Below are 19,466 nucleotides of genomic sequence, written 5' to 3'. Positions count from 1 at the left end.
CCATCACTGACCATTTTAAAATCCAGATTGGGTGTTTTCCGACAAGATCTGCTCTAGGGATTATTTTTGGGAAGCTCTCTGGCCTGTGCTATCCAGAAGACCAGACTAGATGATCCCTTCTGTCACTGGAATCTATGAATCTATGATTTGCCTAATTTTGAGACAACGCCGGAGCCAGTAGCCCTGGGGATGATGGAGAAAGGAAGGGAGAATTGAGGCTGTGCAGCTCAAGCCAACAACCCTAATCCAATGACTGCTTCATCTTGAGCAGATACTTTTGAATAACAAATTCCCTTCCAAACTGAGGTGGCACCCCCTCTTCTCTCCCCCAGCTGATACACTGGAAAGGGCCCAGGATGTCTGGCTGCAACAGGCCCAAGGATCACAGCCCTTCAACAGCTGCACCAGGCCCGGGGCTCGCAGCCCTTCAGCCTCTAGGCTGGGCCCGGGACACGCAGCCCTTCACCCTCTAGGCTGGGCCTAGGGCTCGCAACACTTCAGCCTCTAGGCTGGGCCCAGGGCTCGCAGCCCTTCAGCGTCTGCGCCGGGTCTGGGGCTCGCAGCACTTCAGCATCTCCACCTGCCTGCAACTCACAGCCCTTCTGCTCAGCTCTTTGGGACTCAGCCCCAGCCACTGAAAAGTTGGAATTCTTTTTTAAGCAGAAAGTGGATTTGTGCCCATGACTCAAAAGCTGCAGGACAGATTCTGTCCCAGCCTGGCCCCGAGCACAGATTCCCCTGGGATTTGGCTGAGATGGGAGAGGAGGAACGTCAGTGTCTGAGGGGATCTGGAGAGCAGCGCAGGACAGGGGTTGAGAGAGATGCTCTCTCTCAGCTTTGCTGCCAGGACTCTGAGTTGTCTGTAGCTCATATCTGGAGGCTGGGCACTGCCTGACTGCGAGACAGGCTGATGGCACTGCTCTACTCACCGAGACAGGCTGTGTTCCTGGAGCAGAGCTCTTCCTTGCACAGGATCAGACCCTGCCTCATGGTGTCCTTACCTTTCCTGAGTTGGCGTTTATATTCCCTAGCCCTGGGCATGTTTCACTGGCCCTCATTTTCCCTAATAAGGGAGGGGTTTGCTCCTTCCTCTCTTCCCGAAGCCCTGAGGGTCGTCCAGCCCTGCTGAGCTCTCGATGGTTCCCTTGGCCTTGGCCTCACAGCCTATCACGTTTCCCACTTCTGGTTTGGAAGAAACGTGCCTGCGAACATACAGCCGGTCTGGGCTTGGCGAGATGCCGGGTGAGGCCAGTGCAGGGTCTCAGGAAGGGCCATTTTCCAGTTACATAATTTCGCAGAATTTAATGGGACATTGGACCATCAAGTCTGACTTCTTGTATAACACAGGCTAGACAGTCCTTCCACCCTGACACCCCTTCCACCTGGACACCCCAACACCCCAATGGTAGGGAATCTACAAGTTTAAAAATATTGACGAAGTTTGAAAGCTTCAGCTCTTCTCCAGGCTGCTCCTTCCCATAGCAAGAGCCTCACAGAGAGCCTGAAAAGAGAGAGAGAGAGAGAGAGTGAGTCAGGAATGACAACAGTACTGGCGGGGAAGGTACTACATTTATAAACAGCAGCTCCTGCTGTAATGTCACATGCTATGCTTGCGTTATGTCAAGGTTACAGAAGATGACGACCATGTTTTCAGAGTCAGAAGCCCAGGCATCAAATAGAAGGGTTGAGCCACTGGCTAGACCAGTACAGTTAAAGTGAGGCACCCTCGTGTTGAGGCAGTTATGCTGGTATAGGAGTGCTAGTCCTGGGATCGCTATTCCTATAGGAGAAGCGGAATAAGCTCCACGGGTATAAAGATGTAGAACTGCAACCACACTAGGCCCTGGTCCACACTAGGAGTTGAGGTCAAATTTAGCAGCGTTAAATCGATTTAACCCTGCACCCGTCCACACGATGAAGCCCCAACAGTTATTTTCTGGTCTGGGAATAAAGTCCCTTCCTGCAGCTTTTGAAACAGACCAGAGTTCCTGAAGATGCGAGTGTCGTGTACCTTTCCCGGCCATCCCACGTTGGTGTTGGTGAAACGTCCCTTGTGATCCACCAGTGCTTGCAGCACTATTGAAAAGTACCCCTTGTGGTTTATGTACTCGCCGGCTTCGTGCTCTGGTGCCAAGATAGGGATATGGGTTCCGTCTACGGCCCCACCACAGTTAGGGAATCCCATTGCAGCAAAACCATCCACTATGACCTGCACATTTCCCAGGGTCACTACCCTTGATATCAGCAGATCTTTGATTGTGTTGGCTACTTGCATCCCAGCAGCCCCCACGGTAGATTTGCCCACTCCAAATTGATTCCCGACTGACCGGTAGCTGTCTGGCGTTGCAAGCTTCCACAGGGCTATTGCCACTTGCTTCTCAACTGTGTGGGCTGCTCTCATCTTGGTATTCTTGTGCCTCAGAGCAGGGGAAAGCAAGTCACAAAGTTCCATGAAAGTGCCCTTACGCATGCGAAAGTTTCGCAACCCCTGGGAATCATCCCAGACCTGCAACACTATGCAGTCCCACCAGTCTGTGCTTGTTTCTCAGGCCCAGAATCAGCATTCTACCGCATGAACCTGCCCCATTAGCACCATGATGCCCACATTGCCGGGGCCCGTGCTTTGAGAGAAGTCTGTGTCCATGTCCTCATCACTCATGTCACCACGCTGACGTTGCCTACTTGTCCAGTATCGCTTTGCCAGGTTCTGGTGCTGCATATACTGCTGGATAAGGCGTGTGGTGTTTAATGTGCTCCTAATTGCCAAAGTGATCTGAGCGGGCTCCATGCTTGCCGTGGTATGGCGTCTGCACAGGTAACTCAAGAAAAAAGGCGCAAAACGATTGTCTGCCCTTGCTTTCCTGGAGGGAGGGAGGGAACGGGGGCCTGACGATATGTACCCAGAACCACCCGCGACAATGTTTTAGCCCCATCAGGCACTGGGATTTCTACCCAGAATTCAAATGGGCGGCAGAGACTGCGGGAACTGTGGGATAGCCACCCACAGTGCAATGCTCCGGAAGTCGACGGTTGCCTCGGTACTGTGGACACATTCCACCGACTACATGCACTTAGAGCATTTGTGTGGGGACACACACAATCAACTATATAAAAACGCTTTCCACAAAACCGACTTCTATAAATTCGACCTAATTTCGTAGTGTAGACATACCCTTAGAGACTAACCAATTTATCTGAGCATAAGCTTTCGTGAGCTACAGCTCACTTTATCGGATGCATTCAGTGGAAAATACAGTGAGGAGATTTATATACACCCAGAACATGAAAAAATGGGTGATATCATATACACTGTAAGGAGAGGGATCACTTAAGATGAGCTATTACCAGCAGGAGAGCGGGGCGGGGAGAAAACCTTTTGTAGTGATAATCAAGGTGGGCCATTTCCAGCAGTTAACAGGAACGTTCGAGGAGCAGTGGGGGGTGGAGGAAGACACTGGCAAGAAGATTTTGAATGGCCCCTAACTTTGAGACACCGGGGGCCTAGATTTCAGAGGTGCTAAATACCCGCAGCTCCCAGGGGGCTTGTGGGCACTTAGGGTGTGTCTACACTGCAGTTACATGCCCACGGCTGGCCCGGGCCACCTGACTCCGGCTCACAGGGCTCGAGCTGAGCAGCTGTTTATTTGTGGTGCAGACGTTCTGGCTTGGGCTGGAGCCCGAGCTCTGGGAACCTCCCACCTCGCATCGTCCTAGAGTCGAAGCTCCAGCCTGAGCCCCAAAGGCTACACCGCAGCTAAACAGCCCCTTAGCCCGAGCCCCGGGAGCTGGAGTCAGCTGGCCTGGGCCAGCCACAGGTGTGTAATTGAAAATCAGCCCCAGCCGTCTCTGGGTGGGCACCAAAACCTGAAGCATCCAGTGCTGGCCATTTACTCCCTACTGAATCCCTGGACCTGAACTCCATGGGCGAAGCCACATTGCCTGGCCTGCGTTTGGCTCTAGGCTACATCTACTGGGAGCCTAGCAGGTCCTCTAGGTTTGATGTATCGTGAGGGCAGCACCTGGCTCTGGGAAGGCTCAGTAATTGGATGAGTCTGTTCAATTACACGGATCTGCTTCTGGCCAGGTTGCCGCTTGCATTTTGCTTGGGTCTGTAAAACGAAATGAAATCAAAGTGGCTGGTGGAAGCAGCGCAATGAACATTTAAAAAGAATCAGTGGCAGAGCTAATAGTGGGCTGGGGGGCAACTGCCCCCCTCACCAGCCATTAGGTATACGTGTGGCGCCTTTTCAAGCCAATAGGTATAACTGAAGGTGGAACCACCAATGACCCAGCCGCCTCCTGGTTCCACCACGGCTCAAAATGTAGCTCCGCTGATGCTAAGAATCCAGAGTCTATTGAGCAGGAACATGGGACAGACAGCACCCTTGCTTGGAGAACCCATGCTTTGCAAAATGAGACATGGACTTTCATTCACCCTGCACTGAATTGCATCCACTTCTGGAGTGGAGCGTAGTAGCTGCATAACAACACATGGATTGCTCGCCCAGCACTGAAATACAAATACCTCTGGGGTGGAGCGCAGCAGCGTATCATAGAACATGAGGGTTGGAAGGGACCTCAGGAGATCATCTAGTCCAACCCCCTGCTCAAAGCAGGGACAATCCCCAGTTTTTGCCCCAGATCCCTAAATGGCTCCCCCTCAAGGATTGAACTCACAACCCTAGGTTTAGCAGGTCAATGCTCAAACCACTGAGCTATCCCTCCCCCCCCCACATCACAATACAGGGATCACTCACCTGGCATTGAAATGCAGACAGCTCTGGATGGAGCATAGCTGATGTGCAACAGCACTCAACAACACTACACAGGGATCACCCACCCAGCACTGAAATGATGCCACCTCTGGGGTAGGAATGCAGCAGCTGTTCAACAGCCACAGAGCGACACTACTCACAGTTTAGAGCAGGATGTGAAGAAGACTCTCACTTCCATTCGAAAGCTCTGGGGGAGTTCACAGAAACAGACCATGCTGTTAACCTGAGCTGAACAGCAGCCAGGACACAATAAATTGGGTCTGCACTGCGGGTAACCAGACAACAGCTCTGCCATGAGGGATTCGTTCTGATTAATGGAGGGAGGGATGGGGCAGGGAGCCAGTCAAGCTTGGGGAACTAATTCCTTCTCCAGGATGCTTTGCTCCAGGATCTTAGAGCCCAGGCTCTATGGACATTAATTCCTGCACCACCCAGCCGGAAGGGAAGGGCTGGGGCAGGTCTTTGCGCTCCACATGTCACAGGAGGACAAGGCAGAACAAACCATGTCACAGAATGAATCAGTTGCATCGCCTGGACTAGAACCCAGGAATCCTACCTGCCAGCTCTCTGCTCTAACCATTAGACCCCACTCCGCTCGCAGTCAGGATAGACCCCAGGAGTCCTGATTCCTAGACACACACACACACACACACGTTTCTCTAACCCAGTGGTTCTCAACCAGGGTTACGGGTGCCCCTGGGGGTACGCAGAGGTCTTCCGGGGGTACACCAACAGGCTACACAAAAAGTTTTAGCAAAGCCAGGTCCATTCGACCTGCTCCTGTTCCTGGGTACAACACGGGGCCTGGCTGAGGGGGGCTGGGTGCAGGTGGGCGAGGGGCCTGACCGAGGGGGGAGGTGCGTGGAGGGGGGGGCGAGGGGCACTGCTGAGGGGGGGACACTGGTTGGAGGGGGGACTTGCAGCTCACTGGGGGGCCCTGACTGGAGTGGGCTGAGGCCCCACTACCCCAACCCAGTCCTCGCTTTAACCCTGCCCGAGGCCCCCGCCTCCCTCTGCGCCCCACATGACCAGGTGGGGGTTCAGTGGGGACCTGCGTGGCCCTGTCACTGGGCGCCCGCCCCTTGGTGCCCAGGCCCAGCCCTCGCAGCGCCAGAAGTGGGGGGCTGCGGCGTTCGGCCGTCTTCAGCCTTGCAGACATCGACCCGCCAGCACCCCAGTTGCTTTATACTGAAATCAGTCACTGGGGGGGCTGGGCCCGTCCATCAGTGACACAAGGGGGGGCCGGGCCCATCCACCAGTGACTGATTTCAGCGTCACTAGGGGCCGTCGTCCAGCGTCACAGACACTCCCCAGAGCATGGCAGGGAGAGGCCAGGGCGTGCCCAAGGACAGGAGCAGAGCCGGGGCAGGACCCAGGAGTCCTGACTCCAGCCCCACCCCGCACACAGCTGAGTCCTACTTCTACCCACAGGGCTCGAGGGGACGTGGCAAGAGGCGGAGATGGCCCCGTCCGGACTGAAGGCGGTGGTGCGCAAGAGTGAGTGCGGAGCCGGGGGGTCTGAGTGTGGAGCCGGTCGGGGGCAGGGTCTGGTTGGGTGTGGGTCTGGGGGGGCAGGGCCCAGTTGGGGAGCCCTGGGAGGGGTGCTCCTGGGTGTGTCTCACCCTCGGGGAGGATTAGGAGTCAGTCGGAGCAGAGAGCTCCCCCCCGCCTGCCTGTCACACACCAGGAAGGGGAGGAGGCTGTCTGCCCCACCCCCAAGGGCTGCCCCCTCCCATAGGAGCTGCATTTTGTGGGGGCGTCATCGTCGTCATCTCTTTCCATCAGGATGACTCCCACCAGGGCCAGTGCAAGGATATTTTGTGCACTAGGCGAAACTTCCACCTTGCACACTCCCCACCCCCCCCGACAACCTCTGAAAACTAGTAAAGTTAGCATTATAAACAGCCTGTCAGAACGGGTAACGGCTGTGCGCAAGGAGAAAAATGACGTCATAGCCACTTCGTAACATAGTAAAGCAGTACACTTCTGCCCGGCCCCAACACAGAGCTGGCGTAGGCTATAGCTGTAATGTAGGAGAGATCAAGGTAAAGCCTTACACTTCAGAAGCCCAACCCACTTCTGTTACTTCAGAAGCCCAACCCACTGCTGAATCTCCAGCCCAGGCTGCAGTGGACGGGGCCTGTGGCTAAATCCAGACCACAGACCTGGGGTTTAAAAGACCCTTGCAAAGTGGATTCAGTTCTGATGTTCCATGGTTGCCCCCAGAACTGGGACAGAGCAAAAGTGGCCCACAGCTCAGGACGGCCGGTGGTGCTAATAACCCTTAGCTCTTCTCTTAGCTTTTCCTCACTAAATCGCACAATTAGGAGGGCCTGACATGTGACTTCTGAATACTTGGGGTGGGCCATACTGCCCTGGTTCAAGAGGGGTCTCTGAACAGGAATAGCAGGGGGCTGCGGGTCAGGAGTGAAGGGCATCTGAGAGCTGTGAGGGGGGGAACCCAGGACTGGAATAGCTGCGGGTCAGGAGTGAGGGGCACTGGTGGAGCTGGGAATGGGGGGGGGTAAGCAAAGGGCTGGGATAGCAGGGGGCTGCAGTCAGGAGTGAGGGGCATCTGCAGAGCCGTGAGGCAGGGATCCCAGGACTGGAATAGCTGCAGGTCAGGAGTGAGGCAGAGCTGGTGGGGGACAGACCAGGGCTGGCATAGCAGGGGGCTGTGGACAGGAGTGAGGGGCACTGGCGGAGCTGGGAGTGGGTGGGAGCCAGGGCTGGGATAGCAAGGGCTCCAGTCAGTAGTGAGGGGCACTGGCACAGCTGGTGGGGGCAGTCCAGGGCTGGCGTGGGGAGGGGGGGGTGTAGCTGCAGTTCAGGGTCGAAATGCGTGGAGAAAGCAGGTTTGTGTCTGCCTTCGCCATGTCTAGATCCAGTCTGTGCTGCCAGCCCCTTACCGTGCACTCGAGCCCCACGTGCCCCAGTGAACGGGGCGTCCGCATGCCGCAGGTGTAAAGGACTGCAGGAAAGCAGCAGGGAGGCCAGCGCGTCCTGGTGCAGAATAGCCCCTGGAGCCTCATTAGGACCAAGCAGCCAAGTCCTGATGGGCTAGAGGTGGGGTAGGGAGAGGCATTGCTTGAGTTATGGGGGAAACATAGTGTGTTGGGCAGTGCACTCACGCACACCAGCTACCGGGAGTGGGAGTGAGAGTGAGAGCACAGGTCAGGGTCTCGGGGCTATTGCCCTACGGGGCCAGCCAGAATCAGGTGCTTCGTAGGGGTAAAACAAACAGATGTATTATGGTAGCACCCAGGAGTCCCAGTCATGGACCAAGGCCCCATTTTGCAAGGCGTTGTACATTATTCATTAGGTGTATTACAGGGTTCCCAGGAGCGCCAGTCATCACCAACAAAAAGATGGTGCTTGGCCCGAAGAGCTGACTATCTAATTGCTTAGCTGGGCTGTGGAAGGTGCCCAAGAGACAGGCCAGCAGTTCCCTGAGTGGGGCATGCCTTGGAGGGGTTCTATGTGCAGGACTCAGAATTTGAAGTCTTTGTTGTGTTGCTGTCCCCCATACACAGTGAGGGTCCCTGGATCCCCTCCAGTCAAGAGGTGCTGGACAGGATCTGTTTTCTTCCTGCACGGGGCCAGATCCTTAGTTCAGCTGTGCTCGTATCCAGCCTGGCAGAAAGGAAGGGGGATCAGACCCATGGCCCATCTAGCCTGTCACCCCACCACGATCGCTGACTGGGGGCTCTGCTAGGAGCACAACACTATCTGGCCTGAAAGCAGCCTCTGAGCCACTTCCCCGAGGCGTCCTTCCACCAGCCAGTGGGTCTTGGCTCAGGGCACAGCCGTCCCGTCTGAGCCCCACCACTAATCCCCGTCTCTTTCCCTCGCAGAGATCCTCAGCGTTGTCCTCGTGAAGAAGGAAAGAGAATGGAAGGTAAGCAGGCCGAACCTGTTGCCCTGGTGTCCCCCTGGGGATATGCTGTATCCATATATCATGCTCCTCCCCCTCCAGCCTCTTGAGATTCATTAGGAACCTGAGCTTTTCCAGGCTGGATCAGATCCCTGCTCTGTCTAGCCCATCATCCGTCCCCAGCTAGGCTTGGGTATGTCTGCCTTCCCACCGCGCTGGATCAGACCCAGCTTGTCCAGCTAGCCCCATATCTCCCCCCCACACACACACCGGATCAGACCACTGGGACCAGTGAATCAGCCTGGGTGGGAGGAGGAGCAGGAGAGTGTCAAGCATGGGGCAGTATGCACCATTGGCCAGGCAGGTTATTGAGCCCCCGGCATGGACTGGGCTGGGGGATGTGGAGCAGCGGGTTAGGCCGGTGCGGCAGAGGGAGCATTCGGCACGGCAGGAAGGTGGTGGAGATGTTGGGCCAATGGCCTACAGGGCTTTCCTAGGGGAACACGGAGACTCCCCTCGTTCCATTTCTCTGTGCGCAGCACAACGTCAGGATGGGAATGGGGCCAGTAGGGGCTCCCTAGGAGGCTGCTTCCCCGGAGCTGGGCTTCATGTTCTTTGCCACGTGAGGCACAGACTGTCCCCCAGACCTCTCCGCAGTGCAATCCTGTGGGGATTGGATGGGCAGGTGCAGCAGGCGGAGAGAGGCGACCTCAGCTGAGACTCAAAGCGAAGGAGACTCGATGAGGCAGAGGCTCAGGGAGCAGGGGCTGTTGGGGAGGAGGCTCCTGCATCTGCAGCAGCAAGGTGAGTGGAGGGAGACCAGGGGCAGGGGGCGCTGGCAGAGCAGGGTGAAGCCCAGAACCCGCAGGGGCTGCCCGCGGAGGGAGCGCTGTAGGAGAGGACTGCGAGCTGGGGCCTGGGGCTTGGGACAGGGCAGCCAGGTTCTCACCTGTCACAATGGCTGGTCGAGGGGTCTGAACAGGTTCCAAACACCCTGCCAGGCTAGCTGGCGTGGCGAAGCTGCAGGTGCCCAGCATGGCGCCCGGGGAGGGAGGGGGCCCTGATGGTAGTTGCCTGGGATTGCTGCTCGGCCAGCTGTTCCCTGGGCACTGCTCAGAGCCCACTTAGTTCAGCAGCAAGGCAATGCCAGGCCCCATCTGTGGCCGGGCATGGACACTTCTGTGGCAGCGAGAGATATGACTGGGCCCTAAGGATGTCCCGGGCACATGGGGACAAGCCCTGCTCCAGGTGGGGAGGGAGCCCAGAGCCAGGGGGGTAAAAACCAGCCCATCTCCTGATGGCATCATGCTAGGCCCTGAGTCCCCAGGGGCTGGGCATGGGCTGGGCCATTTGAGCAGCAGGGAGGGGCCTCGGCAGGTGCTGACACACCCTTTCTTCCCCCTTTGCAGTCGGTGCAGGCTTTGATCAATGACTCCCAGGGCACCCCCACCTTCAACTACAAGGCAGTTCACGTCTTCTTCCTCAGCCGTGAGTATCGGGGGTCGGGGGATCCCCCAGCTGGGAGCCTGGACAGCGGCACACTGGAGCCTGGGGGTGGGGGAGACTCTCTCTGCCGGCAGGCCAGTGCGCAGCACCCTGATTATGCTCTGCCCTCCTGCAGGGGGATGCAGCCCCAGCAGGCCAGACCGAATGAGGTCAGGCTTGACAAAGCCCTGGCTGAGATGATTTAACTGGGAATTGGTCCTGCTTCGAGCAGGGGGTTGGACTAGATGACCTTCTGGGGTCCCTTCCAACCCTGATATTCTATGATTCTATGACGCCACCTATCCCTTCCCCCCCTTCTCCCCCACGGGCCTGCCTCCAGCCAGCACGGCTCACAGACACCTGCAGCATGTGCCCAGAAAGGCGGCCTCTGGCTACCATTCCCAGCATGCATTGCTCCATCAGTCCCAACTCGGTGGGGGGATGGGACAGCACCAGAATACCCAGTGTGTCAGGGTCAGATCTGCTTCTCCCCATTACAGCGGCAGGGGGAGCCCAAGTCCCTGTTCCTCCTTGTGCATCATCCTATGTTGTACACTCTGGTCACTCAGCCCTGCCGGGGGGCTGAGGGCAGGGTGTGAGACAGGGGCTGCGTAGGAGAGATTGTGGCTCCCCCTCGCTGCTGATGCTGCAGAAGGCAAGAACCCGGCATGACTCCGGTTCGGGGGGGGGGCTGGACTCATCGTTGACTCCTGTGTGGCCCTGCTGGCTCGCCCAGGTTCCCCACAGGCGTGCAGCACTACTGCCCCTGCTGTGCCCGGTCTGGCCCCGTCCGTGGGGGCTGGTGCTGTGCTGGGGGTCCTGAGCCCTGTGCCTGTCACTCCCACCCACTGCCTCTGCCTTGCAGCCTGTCCTGAGCCTCTGTTCAAGGAGCTGAGGAAGTCACGGATCACCAAGGTCATCAAAACCCTCAAGGAGATCAACATGGCCTTCCTGCCTTACGAGAGCCGGGTGAGGGGTGGCCGGGCTTTGGAGGAGCAGGTCCGCGCGGCGGATGGTGACGTACGACACCCCACCCTTAGTGGTTCATGTGGCTTGGCGGGGGAACCTTTCCCTTCTAGGGCCCCGGGTTTGACGCCAGCACAGGGCAGCAGGGACTAGCTGGCTGCTCACACCCTGTGAGACCTGGAATCGCTGGCTTGCACCTGGTGGGGATGGTAGATGTATGGGGGAGGAGGGCCCTGCCTCCCTGGCTTTACCAGCTCTTACTGGTGGTTTATACTAGGCCTGCAAGACAGCCCGATACTCTACACGCCTGCCCTTTACCCAACCACCCCATCCCCTCCTTGTGTCATCAGTGGATTTCCCCCCTCCTGCCCCTGAGGGGCAGGACTGGGGTGTCAGCCCCATTGCATTGATGGGGAAACTGAGGCACAGAGAGACATGAGCCTGGTCTACATACAAAAGCTTTGTTGGTATGGGTTTGTTACGGGGACATGAGAGAAAAAATCCCCCTGTAACTGATGCAGCTGTGGTGGCAGAGCCCCTGGGTAGGTGCCGTTACGCTGGCAAAGCAGTCCTTTCGCCACTCTAGCTGATTTCATCTGGGGTACCGGTGCCAGCTGTGCCAAGAGAAGCTTTGGCTGGTAGAAGCTGAGTGTCCGTCAGGAGGCTATGCTGGCTCACCCGTCCCGTTGCGCCAGCAAACCCTTCATGGGCCGATACTATTTATTGGTGTCCAAGCACGTTTGTCCCCATGGCTCGTTCTGTTCGGCCAGTGAAATAAGCGACAGCGGCAGACGCGCCTTGATGCCGGGTTTGCCCGTGGCTATGCTGGGGCTTTCGCCAGACGAGAAGCGTCGCCAAGCCCCTTCCCCCAACATTGAGGACACCTGGGAGTCTGCAGCCAAGTAAGGACCTGAACCTGGGGCATCTTCATCCCAGGCTGGTACATGAATCTCTGGCTCGCTATCCCTCTACCACAACAGGAGTGGCACTGGCAAAGGGATCTCTTCCTCACTAGGGGCTCGCTACAGCTCCACCAGGCTGGCCTGATCCAACAGCGCGTCTATGGGGCACAGCTGGCCTGGCTGCAAGCAGTTGGCACTGGGGTCTGATCTCTGCTCTCCCCTGTCCCCAAGGTGTACTCCCTGGACAGGCCATAGAGCTTCCACAACTGGTTCAGCCCCTACCGCTTTTTCGAAAAGAACAAGCAGATGGAGAATCTGGCAGAGCAGATTGCCACATTGTGTGAAACCCTGGAGGAGTATCCAGCCATCCACTACAGGAAGTGAGTGTGCCCAGGGGAAAGGGTACCCAGGTATCCCCTATAGGAAGTGAGTGTGCCATGGAGAAGTACCCAGCCATCCTCTACAGGAAGTGAGTGTGCCCAAAGGGCGAGGGTACCTGGTTACCTCCTACAGGAAGTGCATGTGCCCCTGGGGGAGGAGCTGTTTCTGACCCACAGGGTTTGTCTTTGCTGCAGGGACCATGAAGATAACTTCCACTTGGTGCACGCTGTGCTGGCCAAACTCAAGGCGTTCAAGGCATACGAGCCCAGCATGGGAGAGGTGAGCGAGCTGTGCTGGCCACGCCCTTGCCATGGGACAGAGCCGCGGGGGAGCACATGAGAAGTAGAAGGAGGGAGGAGTGATTTAGAACCTGCTCGGAGATCCTGGCGGGGGGAGGGGTGGGGTCTAGACCCCCTTGGAGATCCTGAGGGGTTGGCAGAACAATAGCATTCCCTGTGTGGCTGGATTAATGGCCACAGCCCTTCTGGGCAAGTCACCTCCCCTATTTACCCCTCAGTTTCCACATCTGTAAAAGGGAGATAATGCTACCAATCTCGGGCAGGGGGGCCCCCTCTGGGATAGCTGGCTCCCATGGCACAGATGCTCTGTAACTCACAGCTGGCAGTACAGGCCTGCCTCCAGAGGGGAGCCTGGCACACACCTGGCTGCCCAAACCATCTACCCAGGGAAGAGACTGACAGCATGCTTGTTAACCACCGGAGCTACTTGCTGCAGCAGAGCTGGCTCCAGCCTGCAGCCCCAGTCTGATCTGGGCTATTCTCAGGAGCTGATAGCGGCGCTGGGGAGGGAAAATCCTGCTCTGTGCACACCCTGCTGCTGTGACTCCCGTTGAGTCCCCCCAGGGATATTCCTGAGGCTCTTGCCAAGCCTCCCTGTCACAGGTGAAAGCACTATCCCCATGTTACACGGGGGAAACTGAGGCATGGAGCAGCATGCCAGGAGTAGGTGGCAGAGGCAGGAATAGGAATAGCCCAGATCAGGGGGACGGGGGCTCCCATTGCACTGCCAGGGGGAACTAGAGAGACCCCTGACCCCAGCGCCCGAGAGAACCTGTTGAGGGAGGAGCAGCAAGAACCTAAATTCGATCATTAACTGTGTGGGGTTCAGTGGGTTAGAGCGGATGGTTCTGGGAGCCAGGACTCCTGGGTTTTATGCTCAGCTCTGGGAGGGCAGTGGGGTCTAGTGGGATAGAGGGGGCCTGGGAGCCAGGACTCCTGGGTTTACCCCCAGCTCTGAGAGGGGTGGGAAGAGCAGGATCTCAGGATTTGATCGGGGAACTAGGACTCCTGGGGCCACGGACTCGTGTGCCTGGGCTGTGGGTGCGTCCCAGGGGTGCTAGGGCTGACCTGTCTGTCCCCGTGCAGGTGTGGACAAGGAGAACCTCACCAAGCTGATCCAGCATGCCAACATCCAGCAGCAGAGAGACATCATCCACAACATGCTGTTCCTGGGCATCTCTCTCACGCCTGGGGTAAGGGACTGGAGCCAGGGGCCAGCAGCTGTACTCATGCCAGGGGGCAGATCTGTGCTGCACAGGGGAGCCCAGGCCATCCTGGAGGTGCCGCCCTATGGCAGTGACCTACTCCCAGCACAGAGGTGGCCTCTGTCCCTGTACAGTGGGGTGACGCCCTCCCCATAGGAGGGTGACCCCGAGTTACTCCCCATCTGGGGTGACTTCTTCTGCCCTGGCAGAGGATACTGGGAGTCAGGACCTCAGATCGCCAGCGAGCTGGAGCTGGTGACCACTGCTTGGGGTGGCCATGCGGCGAATGAGGGGAAGCAGCTCTGTTCTCCCATCAGTCTCTCTCTCTCTCTCTCTCTCTCACTCAGTGATCCATTCTGTTTTCTCTGCCTCTCCCCTGCCAGCCTGGCTGGCGCGACTCAGGTAGGCCACGCTCTCCCTGTCTGCCCCCGTTCCCAGCCCGCACCTCCTCCCTGCTGCCTCTCACCCCCTCTCCCTTCCTCCCCCAGAGCGGGCAGCTGCGACCGAAGAGGAAAGCGCGGCTGGAGTCCAGCTACCAGCTCTCCCACTGGATCCCCATGCTCAAGGACATCATGGAGGTACCGGGCCATCTGCTTCCTGGCCTTGGGAACTGGGGTCACAACTGGCAGGCTGGGCCCAAGGGGGTGGTTTGGGGGCAGCCATGTGTAGAGCCCTGCATATCCGCGCCCCATTTCTGCGGATAGTGGATTGGCTGCAGATACAACCGTGCAGGGCTGTACTCCCCAGCAGCGCCTGGCCCGCGGCATCTGGCTCAGGCAGCCCGGGGGACGCAGGGCACTCGGGGCCGCCGGCCCACAGCCAGTGGCTAGGCAACACGTCGGAGTTGGGGCTGTCCGGCACCCACTCGCCCCACCGCGCGGCTTCCTGTCCAGCAGCTCGAGCAGCACCAGTGTCCCCACCAGCTCCTGAGCAGCAGGATTTGGGATTGGAGAGGGTGAGGCCCCGGCACCCCACCCCTCCACCCCACTGTGATGCAACATGCTCTGCTGCTGCCGTGTACACTCGTGACCCCCCAGGAGCGGCACGTGATGAGAAACCCCTTCCCCCCCCAGCCCCCACCCCCTCCACACTGCCCCTTCTCCTCAAGACCCCGCCCCCACACTGCCCCTTCTCGAGACCCCGCCCCCTCCAAGCTGCCCCTTCTCCTAGAGACCCTGCCCCCTCCACACTGCCTCTTCCCTGCAAGACCCCTTCCCCACCCTCGCTAGCTGCTGCCGGTGTGGATGCGGATACAGGTAAAAGGCGGCTTGTGGATCGCAGGCTGATGCACATCCACATTTTTGTATCTGCGCAGGGCTCTAGCCATGTGAGGGGCTCATCAGCGAGTCCTCTCCTGCTGCCATCCTTAGGGGTCTTAAATCATAGACACGAGTGCAGGGGAGTTGTCTTACCCGGTGCTGAGATGCTGCCAGCTCTGGGGTGGGGTATGGGCAGTATATACAGGGGTTCCTCACCAGGGCTGAATTCTTCCTAAGGAGTGGCAGGCAGCTGTTAACAGCCGCCCAGCAGCGCTGCCCAAGAGTCTAGGGCAGGAGGTGATCAGTGTGTGGGGCTGGAAGTGCAGAGGATCCAGGCAACACACTGTCGTGACTGGCACTGGAATCTGAATGGCTGGCAGGGTCCTTGGTCTAACCTCCAGTGAGGAGCAGCTGTGTGACGTTCATCTAAAGGATGAACTCCTGCAGCACAGTACTGGTCACTGACTGACCGGGGAGAGCACCCCCTGCAGAGCCCCCCGCCCACTCCCTGGGGTCATAGAGCACCCTCTGCTGACTCACTCGCACCTCCCAGCACCCAGTGGCTTTTCCTTAGAGGTCTCCTATCCAAGCACTGCCTGGGCCCAAACCTGCTTAGCTTGTGAAAGGTGACATGGTCACTCCTTCCCCCCACCCTTACTGGGGGCTGAGCCCCTCATCACCCAGTCCTGTGGGGCACTCCTCAAGGGGGTGGGGGGCACACTTAGTTGCCTTCAACCTACTGGCTTGGGGCTCCTCCAGGCCAAGAATTAACCCCCCGACCAGAGCTCCTGTCCCTGGCAGATCAGAGGTGGGAGGCTCCCAGGCCCCTGTTCCAGCATTGTGATGGTTCCTCCTGTGGGATTTTGGGGCAGGTAGTTGCAGTAACCTCAGTCCCATGCATAATCCAATCAGGGGCGCCCCCTTCTGCGCCAGCCACAGCTTGGCAGGCCTTAAGCTTCCCTGTACAAGTCAAAGCAGCGGACTAATGTAAAAGCCCCTATTATGTGGCATTAGGATGTATCATAGCCTGGGCCCCCTGCGTGGCTGGGACACACCTCATGGAGCAAGAGGCAGGGCCTGGATCTGCCCGCAGCAGGGAAGGGGCACTGAGGGCAGCCCCCTGCCTCCCCCACCCCAAGTGAGGGGCCCTGGATCCGGCTGCAGGAGGTCTCTGCCCTCCCCATAACGGTGGATGGGTAGGCAGGTCACAGCAGGGCACTGAGCAGCTGAGGGGGATGTGGAGAGTTGGGGGCATCACTGGAGGAGTCAGCGTGCTCTTTGCTGGCTCCCCATGCCCCACCCTGGAAAGTGGGCCCCAGGCTGCTCCCCCCCAGGGACTGTCAATCATTGAGTGAGGAGCCATCTCAGCCCCTCCGCCCCAATGGGGCCTGGCTTGGCCACCAGGTCAGAGGTTCCTGCTGCTTGGCCCCTGCTGATCTGTCCTCCCCTGCCAGGACATCCTTGAGGACAAACTGGACAAGAGTCTGTGGCCCTTCGTGTCAGACCCGGTCCCTACCACCAGCTCCCAGGCTGCTGTCAGGTAAGGCTGAGCCTGGCTGGGCTGTGGACAGCAGAGCCCTGACACACACACCCCAGGGTGTGGGAGCCTCTGTGCCTGGGAGTGCATGGCCAGGGCCCTGTCCTCTGCAGGGGAGGGGGTGCCCAAGAGCCTGGAGCCCTGGACCCCTCTTACCGTGTCCCCCACGCCCCAGCAGTCCCTCAACACACCAGGGTCCAGGATAGAGGAAAGGGACTGGACGAGCTTTAGACAGCACCCCCAGCCCAGGGCAGGTGCCACCCTCCCCTACTCCCTTCTGCCTCCCATCCTCCTCCAGGCCCTGCCCTTCCATGCGGCATTCCCTCAGCGAGCCCCTAGTATCCACACTGCCCCTCTCTCCCCCCAGCCCCCGCTTTGGGCAGTGCCCACCCCTACACCTGGCATTCCCTCAGCGAGCCCCTGGTATCCACACTGCCCCTCTCTCCCCCAGCTCCCGCTTCAGGCATTGGCACAAGAACAAGCCAGCGACTGAGTACCAGATGGGCCCGCGCCTCATCATCTACGTGCTGGGTGGGGTGTCCATGTCTGAGATGCGCTGCGCCTACGAATTGACCCCGGCCACCAGGGGCAAGTGGGAGGTGGTGATCGGTGAGTAGGGCGAGTCCTGGGGGGAAGGGTGGCTGGAATGCCCAGGTCAGGGACAGTTGGGACCCCCAGGGTGGGGGAGACCCTAAAACTGCCTGCCCAGCACCCACAGGGGGCCCATGCTACCCTCTGTCCTCCCGCACCCAGGGGTCTGGGAACAGATGTGCTTGTCCCACAAGGCCTGTATCTAGCCACCTGATCTCCTGGCCGCTGGCTCCCCAGGCCTCTCATTGCCCAGGGACCATGTGTGGGGGCCCAGTCAGACACCCCCAGTAACTCCCATAGGGATATGGCTCACCCCCTGCACACACCCCTCGAAGACCCAAGGGTGAGGAACACTGTCAGCACGTGGATTCTTGCCTGGCTGTGCAGGGTACAGCGGCACGAGGGGTGCGGTGCCAGGCCACAGTGTAGGCATATTCCAATATTTGTGATTCTGTTCATAAGAAATTGTAAACCTGCAATATTGATTTATAATATTTATTAAATCTGCATTTATAATTCTTCTTTTTGACATAATTGTAAATCTGCAATATTGATTTACAATTCTGTATTAAAGCTTGCAAACCGTACCTTGCAAACCGCTCAATTGGCTTTGCTTTCTCTAAATTGATACTTTCTCTCACTTGTTATTAAGATGGACGCTTGGAAAACCCAACCGCTCATATTGACTCTGAATTGATACTTTCTCACTTGTTATTAAGATGGACGCTTGTAAAACTAAACGGCTTAATTGACTCTGCTTTCTCTGTATTGGCGCTTTCCATTGATTGTAATGGAGATTGACATGCTTTTTAACTACCTTCACTTTATGTTCAATTGGCTCTACTTTGCAAACGGATACTTTGTAATGGAGATTGACATGCTTGTTTGTAACACCCATGAAGAACCGCGAATTGGAGCGGCGCTCATAGAAATGTCACATAGAGACTCCCACCTTCTATAGTTTGGATCAGGAATGTTAAAAAAACGGGGAGTCTCAAATAAATAACACCTTTGTATAATAAAAGAAAGGCAATACCGAAGGAATGTCAAGAGACAGGGAGTCTCAAATAAAATAACAATACTCGGTGAAATGAGAAATGTGTTTTTTTTATTAAAGTAAGGAATGTATGTGAATGAATGGTGGGTTTTGAATAAACAGGGAAGTGCCAGCCTAGGAATTTAACATCGATTGGCCGAAGAAGACGCCAGGTGGAGACAACCAGAGAACCCCACCGGAGGGCAAACTGGGATCCACCCGACCAATTCAAAGGATGAAGAAAGCTGATGAGCACCTGACAGCCGTCCTGGAGCAGTCATGACTAACAATATGACAAAGCAAATTCCACGGACTGGCATAGGAAGAAATTCCTATAAAAATGGACACTAAGGACTGAGAACTTTGAGTCTCCAGTTCTGCCACTACCCTTCAGGAGCATCGGATGCGCATCTGACATGGACTCGGCTCCACTCTCGTGTACAGGTTACCTGGCCAGTACCCTGTCACGAGCAACCTCTAGGCTGGTAACTATAAACCCCTATGCAGAACTGGTATGAATGAATGAATGAATGAATATATAGATATATATATAATTAAGTAAGGAATAAGTAACGATAGGACAGTGTGAGTTTTATATTTCTTTATTATATTTACAATAAATGTGGCATTTTGCCTTTTCCCTTTAATAAGATCCTGCTGGTTTTTATTTTATTGGTATAACAACAGGGGGTAGGAGAGAGTCCCTCCCCTCCTGCACTAGAGCAGGGTCCAGCTGCAAAAATGGGGGTGATGGTGATGCCAGCCTCATACCCGCGCCACTGTGCCGACCGCTGCCAACCACCTCTCTCTCCCCCAGGTTCCAGTCACATCCTGACCCCCAAGCGCTTCCTGGATGACATCCAAACCCTCAACCAGCTGGACCCCGAGGAGGCCTAGAGGCAGCCCCCTCCCCCCAGAGACTCTGCCCCCCACAGCTCCAGCTCGCTGTCCCCAGCTCCACCTCCTCTTCTCAACAAGGCACCTTCCCCCCTACTCCTGGCTGCGGTGTCAGTTCTTGGGGGGGGTGGGGGGAATGACTCCTTGGCTGTTAGGGCAGAGGGCAGGCCAGGCTCCCTCCCTCTGGCACAGCCTCTAGGGCTGTCACCCTTTGTGCCCTGTGGCCACCCTGCTCCCGATGGGGTAGGGGCAGAGTCTG

At 57.3% G+C, this 19,466-nt stretch overlaps 1 pseudogene; it reads left to right on the top strand.

Annotated features, from left to right (window-relative positions):
• Nucleotides 1–6,235: 6,235 nt before the first annotated feature.
• LOC140901060 (syntaxin-binding protein 2-like) lies at nt 6,236–19,207 on the top strand (annotated as a pseudogene).
• The last annotated feature ends 259 nt before the right edge of the window (nt 19,208–19,466 follow it).

Source organism: Lepidochelys kempii, chromosome 20 (genome assembly GCF_965140265.1).
Source record: "Lepidochelys kempii isolate rLepKem1 chromosome 20, rLepKem1.hap2, whole genome shotgun sequence".
Taxonomy (NCBI): domain Eukaryota; kingdom Metazoa; phylum Chordata; order Testudines; family Cheloniidae; genus Lepidochelys; species Lepidochelys kempii.
The sequence above is the reverse complement of the archived record's forward strand: the minus strand, read 5'-3'. Positions and strand labels throughout refer to the sequence as shown.